Source organism: Camelus bactrianus, chromosome 7 (assembly GCF_048773025.1).
Source record: "Camelus bactrianus isolate YW-2024 breed Bactrian camel chromosome 7, ASM4877302v1, whole genome shotgun sequence".
In the NCBI taxonomy this organism is placed as follows: Eukaryota; Metazoa; Chordata; class Mammalia; order Artiodactyla; family Camelidae; genus Camelus; species Camelus bactrianus.
This window is the reverse complement of record NC_133545.1, coordinates 33513313-33532371: the sequence shown is the minus strand read 5'-3', so window position 1 is coordinate 33532371 and position 19059 is coordinate 33513313. Positions and strand designations below refer to the sequence as shown.

Here is a 19059-nt window from a genome sequence, read left to right as displayed (position 1 = left end):
TTCAGACAGAATTCATCCCATCTTGTTTGACAAGAGAGGCATTTATGGCCACTGCGGTAAAGCAAAGGCACAGTCCTACAAGATGGCTACATTGAAAGAGCCCACAGAATCTCCACAGGCTCCTAAGTAATCTCCTTACCTCTCACACTACCCTACGTCCTTCCTAAAAATATACCTTTCTAAAAGGTAGACCATGATACCACCCAATTCAAAACCTTTTGTGACTAGACGTCGACAAAGTCCAACTTCTGTGGTCCATTCAAAGACATCAAGAATCTGTCCTGCTTCTTTTCCAGCATCATCGTATTCTGTTCTATGATGGTACCCTTTACCTTCCCTGTCTCTGTGTATGCGTTTACTTGTGCTACTCCTTCAGTCTGGAATTTCTTTCTACCCTCTCTACCCAGTAAATACTTAATAAATATAAAACATTCTAATACCAGCTCAAAATATCACCGCCTCTTGTGTGAAGTCACAGGCAACCTCCCTTAGCTACATCCCATCCTATGCCACCCCCAAAGCTTTGTTTACCTCATTTTGGACACACTATATTCTGAATTATAGCCATTTAATTACGTATTCCTCTTCCCTACTTCCATACCACAGTATTCTTTTTGGGGGGGTTGGATTATATTATCTTTTTTTTAACTATAGTAAAGTATACATGTATAAAATTTACTATCTTAACCATTTTTAAGTATCTGGTTCAGTAGAGATAAGTATATTCACATTGTCGTGTAACCAACCTCCAGAACACTTCATCTTGCACTTCATCTGAAACTCTATATCCACTAAACAACATCTCCCCAATTCCCACCTAGCCCCAGCCCCTGGCGCCCATCTTTCTACTTTCTGTCTCTATGAACTTGACTACTCTAGGTACCTCATATACATGGAATCATACAGTATTTGTTTTCCTGTGACTGGCTTATTTTGGTTAGCATAATGTCCTCAAGGTCCATCCATCTTGTAGCTTGTGTCAGAACCTCCTTCCTCTTTAAAGCTGAATAAAATTCTGTTGTATGAATATACCACATTTTGTTTATCCATTCATCCACCCATGGACACTTGGGTTGCTCCCATCTTTTGGCTGTTATGAATAATGCTGCTACGAACACGGGTCTTAGTGACCATGCAAAATGGCTGCAGCATTTTACATTCTCACTAAGTGTATAAGGTTTCCAATTTCTCCATATCCTCACCATCACTTATTACTTTTTTTTTAATAATAGCTATTCTAATGAGTGTGTGTTTCCCTAATGACTAGTGATCTGTGCTTTTCATGTGCTTATCTTCAAGTCCTCTGCTCATTTTTTAGTTTGTTTTTGTTGTTGAGTTGTAAGTTTTTATATACTCTGAATATTAATCCCTCATCAGATATATGAACCACAGAGTTCTTTTTGATTCATTTTTCTATTCCCTAATTCTTCAGAGTTGGCTATAATACAGAAATACATTTTGAGTTGAAGATGTTTCTTCTTTTTTGAATTTATTTTTGTAAAATAAAAAATTCAAGATATCCAAAATGGGGTATACAATGGAAAATGAGATTCCTTCCCTTCCTTGTTCTCCAAAGGCATTTTCCATTTTCTTATAATTCCCTCCAGAGATATTCTGTGCATATACAAGAAAATATGTATCTTGATTTAGTCTGCTCCAAAATAGTAACCTACTAATACCCACTCTCCTGCACCTCGCCTTTTTGACTTATTATTCCATCTAAGTATATATAAACTGCCTTATTCTTTTTAATGACTACTAAATATTCTACTACATGTACCATAATTTATCCAGTCCTCTAAGGATGAGCATTTGTTTCCAATTGCTGCCAAAAATATCCTTAAATATATATTAGTTCATACAAGTACAAGATCTGTGGGTTAAATTCCAGTAGGGGAATCAAATAATATGTAGTTTTAAGTTTTGATAACTATTTCCAAATTGGTCGCAATGAAAACTGCAAAAATTCCTACATTTATTGGCAATAATGACATTACCTATTTCCCTGTACCCTCAATAACACCTCATGTTTTCAAACTTTGTTTCCCAATTTGATAGGTTAAAAAAAGAGTATCTCACTGAAGATTTATTTTGCTTTTTCTCTTATATAAACTGTCTATTTATATTCTTTCATATATTTGTCCATTCTTCTCTTTGATTGTTGGTTTTTTTCCCATTGAGTTGTTAGTGGTTTTTATATATTTATGAAATATCCCTTTTCCTATGATATAAACTGCAAATCTTCTTCCTACTGTATCTTTCTTTGCTTTTTTGATAGAGTTTTTTTAATTCTGTTTTTGGCAATGCAGAATTCTCATATAGTCAGGCTTCATCATTCTCTTCTTCAGTGTTTTCTGAGCATCTCTTACTGTTCCCACAATTATCATAGTGAAAACCCTCACTACCTTGCAAGTAAATTATAGCTTCCCAATTGGTCTACTTTTCATTACTCCCTCTACCTTTCAACTAATGCTATACACTTGTCAGATTAATCCTCTTAAAACACCATGAATTAGTAAAGACACAACAAGTTGAGATTGCAATATAATAAAGATGTCAACTGTACTGACAGGAAATGACTATTACAGTTTTGTCTTGTACTAATTAAGCTCTGTCAAGCATTCTCAAATTCAGGAGTGTAGTTTTCTTTATTTTAATTCATTAGTATGTCACTGACCATACCTCTAAGTATTTTAAGCTAGAAGGACATTTTGATTGAAAAATAGAATTGTATTTAATATATCACCTGCCTCAGGACTTCAACTTCACAGGACTATTTTTATTCTCTCTCCCCAGAATTTTTCTACCAAACTCTCCCCTGCCCTAGTGGCTTCAACCACACAGAGAATGGTCATAAGAGCTTGAGAATCAAGCCTTTTTCTCACCATAAACAGGAAATAATGTGTCTCTGACTTTACACAGAATGTGGCACTATAATTTATGCTTTTGGAAAGAGTACTAACATTTCAAGCTGACATCTAGATAATAAATAAGATTAGGAGCCAAGCACACAAGCAGAACATCCCAAAGTGTATACCTTTCATAAGAAGACACAAGCTGACTTAATCAATAAGATATATTCAGATGGAAAATGCAGTTTTATTTCCCCCACAGGCACAGCTAAATAAGCATCTTTTCAGCAGTAGTGCCTTCCTAGCCTCAAATCACTGTTTCCCTTGATTACTTTTTTACAAAACTAAAAAAAAAAAAATACATGTTATCTGCATTTTCCCAAAAGAAAATGAAAGTCAGAGACCAAAAGTTCATGTTCACATAGCTGATAGTAGAGCTAGCACTCAAATAAGTCTTCATAACCCCATTCCATATTCTTTTCACTATACATAACCACTTTAATGTCTAGAAATTTATATTTAATGCCTATTTTTAATTTCAAAATAAAAGTTTTAATAAAATGTTTAGAGTATTAATATCATCCACTCATATACACCAGACATGTCTCAAACTATTAATCTTCCAATCTATTATCATAACACATTTGTTCAGACTATTGTACTTCTCTTACCCACGAGAAAGAGTGAGACTCATAAAAATCACAAGCCAATTAGCTCATAAAGTGCTTCAAACTGCTCTAGATAATAATAATAGTAAATAGTTATTATTTAATAAAACCAAATAATAATTATTGAGTATTTAAATCTGACATCAATAAAACTCTTATTAAAGCAACTATTAAACAAATAAGCTCTTGGAAAAATACCAGAAGCTTTGTAAATAATTTGCTATACCAGGCAAACTAAAAATTTAGGCAAAGTGGCTACATATTATATGGATGGATGGATATATAGACAGACAGACAGACAGATTCCAAGTATATGACATTCTGGAAAAGGCCAAACTATGGAGACAAGTAAAAAGATCTGCGGTCAGGGAAGGATGAACTGGCACAGCAGAGTGGATTTCTAGGGCAGTGAAACTACTCTGTGTGATACTGTAACAGTGAATACACGATATTATACATTTGTCCAAACCTTTGTCACAACACCAAGAGTGAATCCTAATGTAAACTATGAACTTTAGGTAATAATGATTTGTCAATGTAGATTTATCAATTATCATAAATGTACTGTTCTGGTAAGTGATGTTGATAATGGGAGAAGGCTCTGCATGTGTGGGGATGAGCAGCATATGGGAAATCTCTGTACTTTCCACTTAATGTTGCCATGAACCTAAAATTGCCATGAACCTAAAATTACTCTAAAAAATAAAATCTATTAAAGTAAATTAAGGTAAATGATCTGTGGCTACTCTAATCTTTTCAATTGCTGCTTCTCATTTAGTAAAGAACACCCTTGGCCATCAACCCCCACCTTCCATCCGAGAGGCTCTGCTTTACACACTGGCTGCTGCATCTCCCAATGCTTGCCCTGCCCCTCCCCTTGCAGTCTGTTCACCCTCTAACGTGATGTCATCGGGAGACTAAGTCCAAAGACAGGGGAAATATTAAGAACAGACAAGATGGAGAAGGCAGATAGTGGCTAAGAAGGCAAAGAATTCCTAACAAGGGAAATCTGCAGGAAAATCTACAAGGGAGTGTAGATAGAAGAAAATAATCCTGAGATGCTCTTAACTTACTGGTCTACATAACACGAAAATCATATGAAATTACATTATCCTAAAATACAAAACACAATCTTACAAACATTTCCTGTCTTTAAAAAATGGCTTTGCTAAATGTCCATCAACGGATGACTGGATAAAGAAGATGTGGTATATTTATACAATGGAGTACTACTCAGCCATAAAAACCGACAACATAACGCCATTTGCAGCAACATGGATGCTCCTGGAGAATGTCATTCTAAGTGAAGTAAGCCCAAAAGAGAAAGAAAAATACCATTTGAGATCGCTCATATGTGGAATCTAAAAACAAAACAAAAACAAAAAACAAAAAAACCAAGCATAAATACAAAACATAAATAGACTCATAGACATAGAACACAAACTTGTGGTTGCCAAGGGGGCAAAGGGTGGTAAGGGATAGACAGGATTTCAAAATTGTAGAATAGATAAACAAGATTATACTGTATAGCACAGGGAAATATACACAAGATCTTATGGTAGCTCACAGAGAAAAAAATGTGACAATGAATATATATTTGTTTGTGTATGACTGAAATGTTGTGCTCTACACTGGAATTTGACACAACATTGTAAAATGATTATAAATCAATAAAAAAAAGAATGAAAGAAATAAAAAATAATGATAAAAAAATAAAAAATGGCTTTGCTGAACACAATTCTAAAACTAGACCTTGATAATGTGTTTATAATGTGTCCTCCAGCCACAAGCAAGATGATTTTTCAAAAGTTGACTGTAAATGCTACAAACATTTTTCAACAGAAGATATATAAATGTGTCTGTGTCAAAGTGCTGTTACAAAAACCTAGTTCTCAGAATAAACTTTTGGATAAAATTGCAAAGATTAAATTATTATGACTTATTACACGGAAGAAAAGATGTATACTTTTATCTTCTGAGTAATTTTAATCTCAGAAGTCAGAAACATGCTATGAGTTACCAAACTGAGCAGAGGTTCAGTGAGATTTTGAAACTGTCACACAGAATGACTGTGGCATGTGTGCTTGTTTGTTTGCTGGTTTGCTCTGGTCATCACAGAGGAGGCCAGGCTAAGCACCTGGCAGATCCAAAAATCTGAGTCATTTAGGAGAGGCTAAGGGCTCTAGTGGCAAGTCAGGGACCCATAAGACAGATTTAAAAATGGTACTGACAGGAGCCACCACCATCACTGCCACCACCTAGGCAAAAATGATCCCCTGCATCTGAAGCTTCAGTGGAGGCACAAAGGCTGGAGCTTCACCAGCGATCCAACTCAGTTCAGCAAATACCAATTAATCACCAACAAAGTACCAAGCATGAGGGTAAAGGTGCTGGGGAACATTGAAGAGACTTTGGTCTCAGGTATCTCACTTTGGGGAAACCACAGTGAGAAAAGCCTCATGGAAAACCACTTGTGGAGACACACCAAGCTGCCAACACCACTTGCCAGCCACATGGAAGTGGATCTTTTAGCCCCAGGCACGCCTTCCATTAACTGCACCCCTACATGGCATCTAAAGGCAACCTCATGAGACCCAGACAGAAGAACCTAAATTTTGGACCCACAGAAACCATAAGAACATAAGAACAGCAATCATTGCTATTTTCAGCCACTAAGTTTTTGATATGTTACAAAGCAAGAGAACTAATGCATCTTAATTTTACATTCAAGGCTCAGAGGCTGACTTACCTACTACCACACAGGAATGAGTACTTCAACTATGTCTGGAACTCAGTCTCTAGGCTTTAGATTCCATTTCCTTGTCATTAAATAATACCAGTTCTCAAGTTAAATAAGTTATGATATCACAAGAATGATCATTCCTATATGATTACATGACCAGCACTAACACATCAGGCTTCCCACAGTACAGAGACACAGCACAGGTCCCCACATACTTAACAGATATGATGAGACCTGCAGTATAACTGAATCTGTGACCTTCCATGGTACTCTGTGAGGTTTCTGTGATCTTCCATAAGAATTCTGGCGTTTTTTTAAAATATAATTTTGAAACATAAAAACCTAACATATTTATAACATTTTAAATACTAAACAGTTAACATTGTATCATCAAAATGCTCACCATGGTGAAATATTAAATCCCAATCCATAAAATGGTTACTATCTTGCAGAGCAAGGTGGCTGGCTCTTAGCCTGTCTACTCCTGGAGAAGGTTGACAGAGCATTTCACTGTGACAACCACATCTACAAGTAGTATCCCTTCGAACAATCACCCCCTTTGACCCACATGATCTTACAAGATGGGCAGGACAGGTATACTACCATCCCCATTTTCCAGAAGATGATAGGGCTTAGAAAAGTCTAAGTAACTTAACTAAGGACGCAGAGTTATTAAAAGGAACTACAAGAATTCAACCTACAATTTTTTAGCTCCAAATTCCAGACTTTTCTTCTGTCCCATGCGTCAGCTGGTGGTTCTCTACCTTGAATGCCTGGGGCACTTTGAAAATTACCAGCAACTGGACATCATCCTCTAGAAATTCTGATGTAATTGCTTTGACCTGCTTTAGCCATCTAATATATAATAAACCAGTGGTGATAAATTCACAGAAAGAGAAACTGTGGACATCTCCACATGTAAACTAAAACATCCTTATCCCCTAAGACAAAGATACCTTGAAATAAATGAAGTAGAACAAGAAGGAAGAGGAGTTGGGAAACTCAAACCCATTCTGTGCTATCATGGGGCCACCAAGGAATATTTTATTCCCCTGATCCCACTCCCTGAACCTCATCACCCCATACCTTAACTCCACTGCAAGCTCTAACTTGAGCATCACCTCCTCTGTGAAGCCTTCACGATCACACAAAATAAAGAAGTCCCTTTTTTTTGGAATCTATCTTACCCTGAACTCTACCTCTACATAGCACACATTGCACAAGGCATTTATTTACACATCTATTTCTCTTAGTGGCCTGAGGGCTCCTTAAGGACAGGGTTCCTACCTTGTTTATCCTTCCTATCTTATATATCTTTGTATCCAGGGCCTTGAAGATAGCAGATATTAAAAAGTGTTTGCTGAATTGTATGACTCTTTTATATTTGATATGGTTATTTCCCCCTTGGCCTCCTAGTAGACACTCTTGAAATTTTTCAACTTTTAATAAAAGAAAGGGGATTTTTCCCCCCACAAGCATGTTAGGTTAGAGAATAATGTATGCAAAAAGGCCAGAAGTGGTGAGAGCAAGACAGCAGTGGAACTCTAGGCCAGGAATGAGTAGGATGAATGGGAATAAATGAGACATTCAAAGGGGAGATCAGGTATGAATTTTTTTAAGGGACGATTAGGTAAACAAAGGGACCACCTGATGTTCATTCACAAGAAAGTGTGGAAAAGAACAGCAATTACAGGTAACTGTATTTGCAATAGAGCTTTTAAATTCTGGACTGAAGACCAGGGAAGTCAGAATTTCTGAGGAGGAACCTAAGCCCACCTACTCTACCCTCATTTCCTCCCCTTCCATCCATCCCTTCGCCCAGAGGAGAGCAGTGTCAGGCCCACCATTCCAACCAATGACTTCTAACAGGCACCTGACTATCTTCATTAGACTTGACAGTTCGTAGCTTTAAATTTTAACTGGGTTCTACTTCTTGAAACTGTCCTGAGCTGTAGAGTTTTGCTTTCGCTTTTCTCCCAGTCTCTCTGACCATTCTCCTTTGGCATCCTTACATCTTTCTTTTTCTTGGTTTGTTCCTAAAATTTCTGTATCCTCTAAGACTTACTCCCAGTCCTTTTCTCTTCTCTTCCTAAGCAGTTCCTCTGAGCACTTTTACCTTTAACCATGCCTTCAACTGTCTATATGGTTAAGCACTCAGAAATCTGTATCTCCAGCCTCCACAACTCTTGTGATGCTCCAGGATCCTATATCCAATTGCCTCCTAGATGCCTCAACTCACCAATGATACACCCCACAAGCACATTAAACACATGTCTAAACCGAACTCATCACCTTTCCCCTCAGATTGCACCCTCCTCTCTCTTCCCTCTCAGTACCCAGAATCCTGGCAGTCATTCTAGCAGCCTTGCTCTCCCAATCCTTTTAAAGTCAAAGAGTCGCAAAGACTAGCCAGTTCTCCCTCCTCCTAAATATTTTCCTAAATGTTCTCACTTCTGAGTAGCCCCACTGTTTCTGCCTTTATCTATGCTCTCAAATTCCTGTTAACCACACTAAGTGCACTGTCCTCTCAGCCCCCAATCTCCCCACAACCCCACATCCCCACCCAACTCCACCCCAATCTACCCAGCACACTGCTTTGACAGCGATCTTTCCTGTCACTCACAATCATTCAGTGGCTCACTCTACACATGGGATAGGACATGTACCCTGAATGAATTAGCTTTCCAGTTTCATCTCCTTTCACTCCTGACTTTGCCCTTCAGATTCAAATATAATGACCTACGTGTCGTTCCCTGGACACATTATGCTCTCATATGCCACACAACTACTCATACTATTAGCTCCATCTGGAAATGCTCTGGGCTGCATGTCAACCTGCCCACCCCTACTCAGCTTTCCAGACTCAGCTCAAATACAACCACAGCTAAAGCCCTTCTATGGCATTCCTGTCAGGGACCAGGAGCTTCTGCTAGGCTTCCTTGGTGTGTGTACATATCTCCATTACAGCAAACAGCACACAACATTGGAACCGTTGGTCAAGACGTCTAATGTCCTACTAGATTAAAAGCTCCTTGGTCAAGGAAAGTGACTTTTCATCTTTATATCCTCAGCACTAGTTTGATGCACAAAACATATGGAAAATAAGAAAAAAGAAAGAAAGGAATTAATGAATAAACTGTAGGCCAATGAAAAGATAAGATCACCTGGACTTTAAGTATAGGAAAAAAAATCCAGATTTTAAGGAAGTATGAACATCTATCATTAAGTCCCACCCATTAAAAAAAATAGAAATACATGGTTATTCAGATAGTATCAAGGTGATGAAGAAAAGAATTTATCAAAGGACTAAGTAGGCAATAAGGAGGTAAGAGTCTCCAATGGAGCAGCTGACGAAAGACTAACAGAAAGTTCAGAGATAAAGGTGGTTCTTTCTGAGCCAAGTAATTTATCAGCCTAAGCCCTTGGAATGAGCAAAAGATGGGCACCTTCTTCTCTCAGTTCACCACTCCTCCCCTTTGCCTTTATTCCCCATACCCTTCCCAGTCCCACTACCAAATCCCAGCTTTCATGGGTAATTCCCTTCAGCTAGAGCCACAAGTCTGGGATATGGGGGGGTAGTCTTTGTTCTGGTGACCAGGACCTTAGAGGAAAAAAAATGAAACTGCTATCTACTAGGGACTTTTTTGTACCAGATACAGTGCTACTTTACAAACACTCACTAAATCTCCCAGTAACCATGAGTAATTACAAATTACTCATTTCCGAGACAAGGAATTTGTATCCAAGGTCACACAGCTAAGCCATGACACAGCCAGCCCAAGAGCCCAGGAATGACAGTCTCCAGAGTATTTCTACAGCCCTGACCATCTCAAAACAGAGAGGGATGTGGTCCAGCTATTCTAGGTTGGAACTCAGAATACACTAGTCTCCAAAACACCATTAGCCATGTTGGTCAGAGTCTACAGGACCACTAACACACAGTGGTACACAAAGAGTTAACAAAGCCTGGGGTCCTGGCCTGGAAGTCTAAATGCTATTTGTTATTGGATTCCTATAAATACATTGTGTAACAGGACAAACAAAAGTGGTCTTGGAAATGAGTTTTGGGAATACAAAAGCTTCTTAAGTGAGGCTTTCCTTTAAGAATGTATTTCTTTCACAAAAAAAAAAAAAAAAAAAATCACCAAGGATAGAAACCATTTCGCCTTGTTAACTTGTAAGAACAATGACACGAGAAGACACCTGTGGGAAATGTGCTTATCTGACCAGGTGCTCATTTACAGTGCACTGTCATTTGAATAAAACATCACACTAAACCCTACAGCCCAGAGCTTATGACAGAAATGCCACAAACTACAGCAGTACCGCTGATATGCCTATAATCTACTGACAAAACGTAGTCCTTAGCAAAGTGAAACCAGATGTCTGGTGTGAAATCAGATGTCTGTGGACTTGTCTTTCTTGGCTTCCAGAGCAGTATTAGCCACACTAAATACAGAGCTTAGCTGTATATTAAACTCACAACTTGGCAAAATCATGACAGTTTGGACATGAAGCATCAGCATTTTTATTGTAATTCTTCTAAACCAAAGGACATTTCTGAAATAGAAATCCTAACTTTAAGCACTCAGCTCAATGTGGTAGTACATCTTTCTCACTTCGGCAACAGTGTCAGAGCTTTTTGAACACATGATAGAAACCCTTGCCCTTCATTTTTCAAGCCGACACTCTTTCCGCAGGCCTGTGGAATGACCTGATGGCGGAATCGGTGTCTGTCAGTCCTCGTCCCAGAAATTCCAGGATCAGATAGAACAGGTGATCACCTGTGAAAATGCAAATACCCGGGAGGCTTAGCACTTTTCGGAAAATAAATACTAGATTGCTTTCCACAATCACAAGAAAGATCAAAAGACAGTGGGTTACCAGATAGAGAAACAGGGAGGAAAATTAACAGTATCTCTATGCCAGGCACTGTTTTTGACACTTTCTTTTTCATATACTCATTGTTTGATTTTGACAGATGAGAAATTAAGGAGCAAAGAAGTGTTACTTGGCCTACAGCAGCAGAGCTAATATAATAAGAGTCAGGATTCACATCCATGTCTAAAAGACTATAACAGGCATGCTACTTCTCCATAAGGATCTGAGTGGAACAAAGAAAGAGTGGCGGTAATAGCCAAGAATATGGAGGTAAAAGGCAGAAATGTACAATTTTAACAAACAGTGGTCACTTGAGACTGATTTCATATGAGACTCCCTTTCGACCTTTTATATAATCCCTGCAAGATTTAATTTTAAATAACTTTTTTAACCTGATATAAACTTTGTAACCAGAAAGACACCTTTTTTTCATTTCAATTTTAAAAAATGAGATTAAATGTAGAGAAACTCATGCAAGTTAACAGTCTGCTTTAGTATTTATTTTCCCAAGTGCATCTTCCTTAACATTGCCTGTGCTTTCTAATCTTTGGTCATCTTTATGAAACAGTCCAAAAAATTATCCTTATCTAGTTATTACACTGGTTCAATACATTTATGACACTGGAAAATGACTATAACACTATTCATTACAGGACACAAATCACCATGGTCAGCCATCCTTGAAAGTTTATTTTTGAAAGTATCAGAAAGGCAGGAAAATAACAGTGTTCTCCCAGAACACTGCACCATATTAGTAGTAGAGGGAAGGCCGTGTACATTAATACTTAACTATTCAGAAAATCCACAGAAACTGGTAAAAGGCCTGCTCCCAAATGGCTATCTCCAACTCCTCATTCTCACCATCCTACTTATATCAAAGTACTTTGATTTAAAAAAAAAGATAAATATCTACAGAATCAATAAATCAACCTATTGCCAGTTACAATTTTCTAATTTTTCATAAAGTACATTATGTGGCCATCTTCTAACTGATCACAAATAAATAAGAAGGCAGGTTCAGGGCAAAAGCAGCCAGTGTCAAGATGACATAGAGGGCAATTCAAGTTTTCCTGTAAGTATCCAAGAACGTGGCTTACCTGAATTTTAACTAATTTAAAATGTTTCTGCATATGTGACATACAGGATGCACAAGGTGTTCCCAAACTTCTAAGAGCAGCTGTGTTTCATTTCGCTAATAGGAGGGACAGAGGGAGTGGTGGATAGGGGAAGTGATGGAAAAGTTGCACAGAAGAATCATTAAAAGAGCCCACACTGAAAATCATAGCAAACCTTCAAAGACTTCAATGTGCTGTTTGGCAACTTTTCAGAAGTTAACAGAATGCTGGTGAAGGGTATCAGCTGAAAGTCAAGAGAAAGAGGCCCAGTGTGGTAATTACTTACTCCCAAAGTACCCTCCACTATAAGCTTCAGAAAAGATCCCAAAAAAACTTCAACACTTGTGATGTTGCTATTAACTTTTTGCTTTGGAGTCCTAATGGATTTTTACAGGAATCCCCTTTTAAAATGTAAAGATCCTTGGAAGGGAACAAGGATCTACTGCGTAGTACAGGGAACTATATTCAATATCTTGTAATAACCTATAAAGAAAAAGAAACTGAAAAAAAAGTATGTGTATAACTGAATCACTTCGTTGTACACATGAAACATTGTAAATCAACTATACTTCAATTAAAAAAAAAAAGTGGGAAGAAGCCTTACTGATATGTTTCACTTTGTGACAGAAGTTACCTCAGGTTAAATGCCTACCATGGTATCTCACATGTAATGAATGATCAATATATAGCTGCTGAATTAAAAAAAAAAATCCTGAGGAGAATTTCAGGTTAATAATCAAAGAGAGCCAAAATTCTTTAACACTACAGTCTCAGAGATTAGTCAAAGCTAGCTAAGAGATATGAGCCTGAGACGGACAACCACAGGCCCAACATTCCAGAGGTGAACGGTAGGACAGTTTTCTGCCAGGTCAAGCGGCTAAAAGGGACCCACGCAGCTGTCAGTCCTAGTCAACTATACGAACTCCATCTGAAAAACAGTTTTGGGCTTGGAGCTTGTGACCCCTGAAGGTGGGGCTCAGGTTCCTGACGAAAAGGAGGAATTTGGCCCCAAGATCCCCCAAAGGCAGCTCTGGGTCTAGTCTGTCTCTCCCTCGCGCGCACGCTCGCTCGCTCTCTCTGAGGATGAAGTCCTAGCTCCTTCCACCCCTGACCATTCCTTACTTACCCTTTCTCCCGTTCCTCCTCGGTGAGAAGGGGTAAGTGGTTATTTTGTGCCCTCGCCCAATTTGGCCAAAACCCTAAAAGTAAAAATGACAGAGACAAACAGGTGTTTTAAAACCCTGAAGTTCAAGCCTCAGGAACTCCCACCACCTGCCCAACTCTTCAGACAGAAGGCAGCGCGTCTCCACAGCGCTCCCTCCCGGCCGGGACTTGGGCCAGAGTTGTCCCCTTTTCGGGGGGACGGGGGCAGACGAAAAGAGGGCGCAATTTAGGGGCACCCGCTCGTCAGGGAGGAGCGGGTAGGCTCCAAGATCGGTGTCGCCGCCTCTGGACTCCGGGTTTCGACCCGAGTTAGCGGGGGGGGGGGGGGCCAGGGTCCACCTCAGATAAACACGCGCACGCACACATGCTCGCGTTCGCCTCAGGACTTGCGGCCAAGCAGCCTTCCGCCTCCCAGAAACGCCTGCCCCCCCGTCTAGGGCCACCTTCCCCGGAAGGGTCCCAAGCCCTGGGGACCACCAGGTGGCGGCGGCTGCAGCGCGCCTGCCCACCCCCACCGACCTCACAGCCCCTCAGCCACCCCCGGACCCCGTCCCGCCCTTCGCACCCGCTGCGCAGCTCAGCCTAAGGGAAGTCCCCGCGCGGGCCCCGCCCTCCGCCGGTGGCAAGCTCCGCCCCCGCCCCCTGCGCGCGGGAGCCGCACGAAGCTCCGCCCCCGCCGGTAAAGCGGCCCTCCAGCGCCTGCGCGGGATAGGTTCAAAACCCGGCCTGGATCTCCAACAGATAGATCAAAAATAACACTCGCTTAGCAAGCAATTATTCAGCACTTGCTCCGAGCTCTGCACCATACTAAAGGCGGACAGGGCAACAAAGAGTTGAAAATCTAGGAAACTGTCTTCATCCCCTCCTTTTGTTTTACAGATGAGAAAACCAAGACCCAAGAAGTTGCTTTAAGTTCACATAATGGCAAACTGCCTTCCTAGGGCTCTCCCAGCTGGACTCCTCCTTTCCGCGTTTTTTCTGCTAAAGTGGGCACAAGAAAACTGTTCAATTTTTCTGCTTCTAGACAAGCCAAAAGGAATAATCCAGAACAGGTGGTTTACCCTAAAGAAATCGGAGTTTCATATTTAAGTTTTTGTCTTCAAATGACACAAACTCTTAACTGGGTTATTACAACCTTCAAAGAAAGTGGAACCCAGAACTACTTTTCTTATGCTTCTCACAAGTGTATCCTTGATTGTGTCTGTCTTTGTTGTCCTTCTGGGTACTGACGGATTACTCTGTGCGTTTTCAAATTATTTATTACAAATATAAATACCAAATGGTCTGGTACTTTGGGCTCAAAACTAACTATAAAGGTGTAAAACGTACTCAGAGTCTTAAAAGGACCTGATAAATCTGAGGACAGTAAAATTGCTCTTCTGTGAAGGGGTTATGTACTACTTTTGTAGTTTTTCTTGTTTATTATTTTCTTACTTCTTAGTTATTCTTTATTATTGAAATAATTACTATTTTGCTCATGCTTAAGGATTTAATTCCAAGAGCACTTAGCTGAAAAGACCACCCTCATCAAATGTTCACGGGGGCCTATTTGTAAATTGGACTGGAATCTATTGGCACTAATAATTAATACTTAATTTAAGCGGTCTCAAATTAAACAGATGGAGTTCTGGCCACTAGAAGCTGGCAGTCGGGGATGGAATGTACAGGGAAAAACAACAAAGACAGGTATGTGTGATTTTTATTCTAATGGAAAGTAAATAAACATACAAAAAGAGTTGTCAAGTCTGACCTGACTGTCACTAAGATTCATCAAATGTACTTAAGCTGAAGTCATCGAAACTGGCTATGGTATACTGTATGATTCCAACTATATGACACTCTGAAAAAGGCACAAAAATGGAGCTGGTAAGAAGGTCAGTAGTTGACAAGGGTTTATGACAAAGAAGGGAAGAATAGGCAGAGCCTATAGGATTTTTAGGACAGTGAAAATATTCTGTATAATACTATCAGGGTGATGCATGTCCTTATACAATTGTCAAACAGGATGGAATGTGTAACACCAAGAGTGAACCCTGATGTAAACCACAGACTCTGGTGATTATGACATGTCAATGTAGGTTCATCCATTGTAACAAATGTACCACTTTGTTGATGGGAAGTTAATAGTTGGGGAGGCTGTGCAAGTGTGGGGTCTCTGTACTTGCTGCTCAATTTTGCTGTAAACCTAAAACTGTGCTTTTAAAAAATCGTCTGTTAAAGAAAAAGAAGCTGGAGTAGAACCTCAGGACATCCCATTTTCCTCAAATTTCATCAATTAAATTCTAAACTAAATATTTGGCTTTGTGTGTGGAGTTGAAACATGATGAATTGTCTCTATATTAGAGTGACCCTCTTGGCATTAATGTCATCAGGAAGAGAATGAATAATATACTCCTAAGGTACAAAATCAGATTATGGCTAGATATCATGTCTAGTGCTCAAGAGATATTTAAGCAAAGTAAACTTGAAATAAAGTTTAGAAACATTATGAATACATTTATATTTCAAATCTGTCCCTATTCATACATACTTATGGTTAATAATCAAACAGTGCAAGACATCATAGAATAAAGGTTCTCAAAATTCTTGGTCTCAAGATATCTTTGCATTCTTAAAAACGGTTGCATTCTTAAAAATGGTTGAGGACTTTAAAGAGCCTTTTGTTTGTGTGAGTTATATGTGTCCATATTTACTGTATTAAAAATTAAAACCAAAAAATAGATGTATTTTAATTAACTCATTTTTAAAATAATAAACCCATTTCAGGTTCACTATAGAGAATATTTTTGAATAGTGACTACATTTTTTTAAATTAGTGAGAAAAGTGGCCTTTTCCCCATTTTTTGGCATATCTCTTTACTATCTGCCTTAAGACAGACAGTTCACATTCTGCTTCAGCATTTAATCTGTTGTGATACGTTGTTATAGCTAAGATATTATGAAGAAAATTGGTCCTCATTCAGATTCATGGTAGAAAAAGGGAGGACCTTGCAAACCTCCTAAAAGGGTCTTAGAAACCTCTAGGGGTCCTTAGACCCCACTCTGAGAATCACTGGTGAATAGCATTTTGCGTTAAATTTACTTGAATAACATGCATCCCACACTAGAGTCTGTTAACACCTGAAATTATAGCCCTTCACTTATTCCAAGCTAAGACTCAAAATCTGACAGCTCCTATCAAACCATCACATTTCTGTAATTTTTTTTCTAATCTTTTACTATAGCAACTCTGCTGAAATTGTTAGTCTTATTTGAATACATATGAAAACATTTGAGATTTCATTTATATCCCTCATTTCAGACTTTTTGGGGGGAAATTATGTATATAAATTGTGCCATCTGGAAAAATGAAACATTGGTATATAGTTATTAACCAATTTTAGGTATACTTATAATGAGCGATGTGTATCTCCTTCTACATAAATAATTTAAAAGTGAGTTTAAAATAAAAATAAAACAGGCAATTACAGTTTCATTTATTACCTAAATAAACAATAGGTTCTAAAGTTACTGCCTTGGAATAAAACTTTGTCTGTATAAGCTTTCATTTTTACTACAAATGAAATAATTTAAGTCATCCATTTTGGGTTTTTAAATACAATTTCCAACTAAAAGTATCTAGGGCCACTCAGAGGAATGTCTAATTTCAGGTCTGGGACAGGATATATACAAGTGAGTATGGGGTATCTTGTACCACAATATAAGGAATCTATTCACAATAATTAAGTGTGTACAAGGTGACAGAAACCAAAATCAAATCCTTTTGGCCAAAAATGAGACAATTTGAGCATAAAAAAAATAATGAATACAATTGTTTGAAACATATTGAATATATAAAAATCCATGAGTTCTTAATGATGCTCCAAAGGAGGGAGACAAAAAAATAAATAAAAACAAAAACAATTCACTGGATACTATTACAAGTAACTAGGGCACAAACTCCTTATTCTAAAATTGTCAATAACATAGTAAACAATCTTATGTTTAGCAAGGAAAGGTGGTGGAAAGGGTTAAATTTGGGAGTTTGAGATTTACAAATGTTAGCCACTACATATAAAAACAGATTTGGAAAAAAAAGTTTCTTCTGTATAGCACAGGGAACTATGTTCAGTATCTTGTAATAATCTTTAATAAAAAAATATGAAAACAAATATATGTATGTATGTACATGACTGGGACATTGTGCTATACACCATAAATTGACACATTATAACTGACTGTACTTCAATTTAAAAAAATAAATAAAATAAAATAGTCAATTAAAAGAAAAGAATTAGAACTTACACTACCTTTCCTGATTTAACTATTTCAGAAAACCAAATCATTGTTGAGGGTAAGTTGTTTTTTATAATAAATGTGAAAGAAATATCAGAATTGGAAAATTGCCATTTAGCAATCCGTCATGGAATAAAAGATTCAGACAATAATCATCAGCGGATTAAACCATTAAATGAAAAGTCAATGAGGTACTTTACAGTGGAGATTTGGTGTAACTACATCAGCCTAATACTCACAAGTATGACTGTGAGTATTAGGGGACTCCAGACATTGTGTGCTTCCTACTTGGCCTTAAAGAGACTTCCAGAGAGGAAGGGTGTGGTTTTTCCATTATTGTTTGACTGCAGTAGGGCAGATATAACCAAAAAGTTTTGGCTAAACAGGCTTATCTTGGAGCTTTTTTTTTATATGTCTGTTGCTGCTTCTAGGTTAGAAGCTTCTGCAGGGCCCTGTCCAGCATGTAAGGAAGGCAACCCAGGGAACCCACTGCCATCCCAGTCCTCAAGTCCCAAGGTACCTAAATGGTCCACCTTCTTTTGAACATTCAGAGTCTTCCTATGCTGGTCTGTTGAGTTAGGCCCAGGCTTTTTAGTTCTAAGAAAGAAGACCTGGAAGGAATGAGGCTACTTTAATTTGGCCAGGACCAGAAGTTATCTTTGTAAATACTTTAATAGAAGAAATGCAAAAATATGAACTGTCATTAAGTATTCCAACATGAAATTAGAAACTGATCTGAAATCTTAATTATCAAAAGCAATGTCAATTTCCAAAATCAAGACAAGCAGACAAAATAAAAATGAAGGTGCTTATATGATGTTGTGTGTGTGTGCTTTTAGATGCATTCATAACAATTCAGCATGTCAAAGCAAAACAAAATTTTCTACAACCAAAAATCAAGATTATCAGGGCAGTTTATGTTTTCTGTATTTTAATTTTTAATTTTAAGAATAACTTTTAAGTAAATTTCTATTTTTAATCAGTTTTAGTTAGTGTTTATTTAGTGTTAATTTTCTCTTTTAATTTTTTCCATTATCAGGTAGACATCATTTTTACATGTTACTGAAATATATACTCTTATAATACACATCTATTGTCTTTATTTTTACAGAAAACCTCTGAAACTTTTAGAATAACCCTATTATCAAAAATTGATACACTACTTATTATTATGTTTACTCATCATGACTTAAAAACATACAAGTACAATAAAAAATACATATTAACTTATGATTCCTGGGAAGTCCAATTTTTTTCCTTAATCATGAAGGCATCTGTTGGGAATTTAAAATCACTATTAAAATGTGAACATGCAGACTGATTGCCTTAATAACAAAGTCTTTTTTTTTTCTTTTTCAATG

At 38.0% G+C, this 19059-nt stretch overlaps 1 protein-coding gene across 19 annotated transcripts in view; it reads right to left on the bottom strand.

The window, feature by feature from the left end:
• Positions 1-14058, bottom strand: part of IMMP2L (inner mitochondrial membrane peptidase subunit 2) — a 937771-nt gene extending 923713 nt beyond the window's left edge. For 16 of the 19 annotated variants that reach the window (XR_012508114.1, XM_074367202.1, XM_074367215.1 and 13 more), the window contains exons 1-2: positions 13989-14058; positions 13386-13458 (exon numbers count right to left, since the gene is read on the bottom strand). The gene's annotated coding sequence lies outside the window, so the exon portion shown is untranslated. Of the gene's footprint in view, positions 1-12434; positions 12504-13385; positions 13459-13785; positions 13966-13988 lie in introns of those variants that run through there. The other 3 variants (XM_074367205.1, XM_074367204.1, XM_074367203.1) reach the window with 3 other exon arrangements.
• Positions 14059-19059: the final 5001 nt, after the last annotated feature.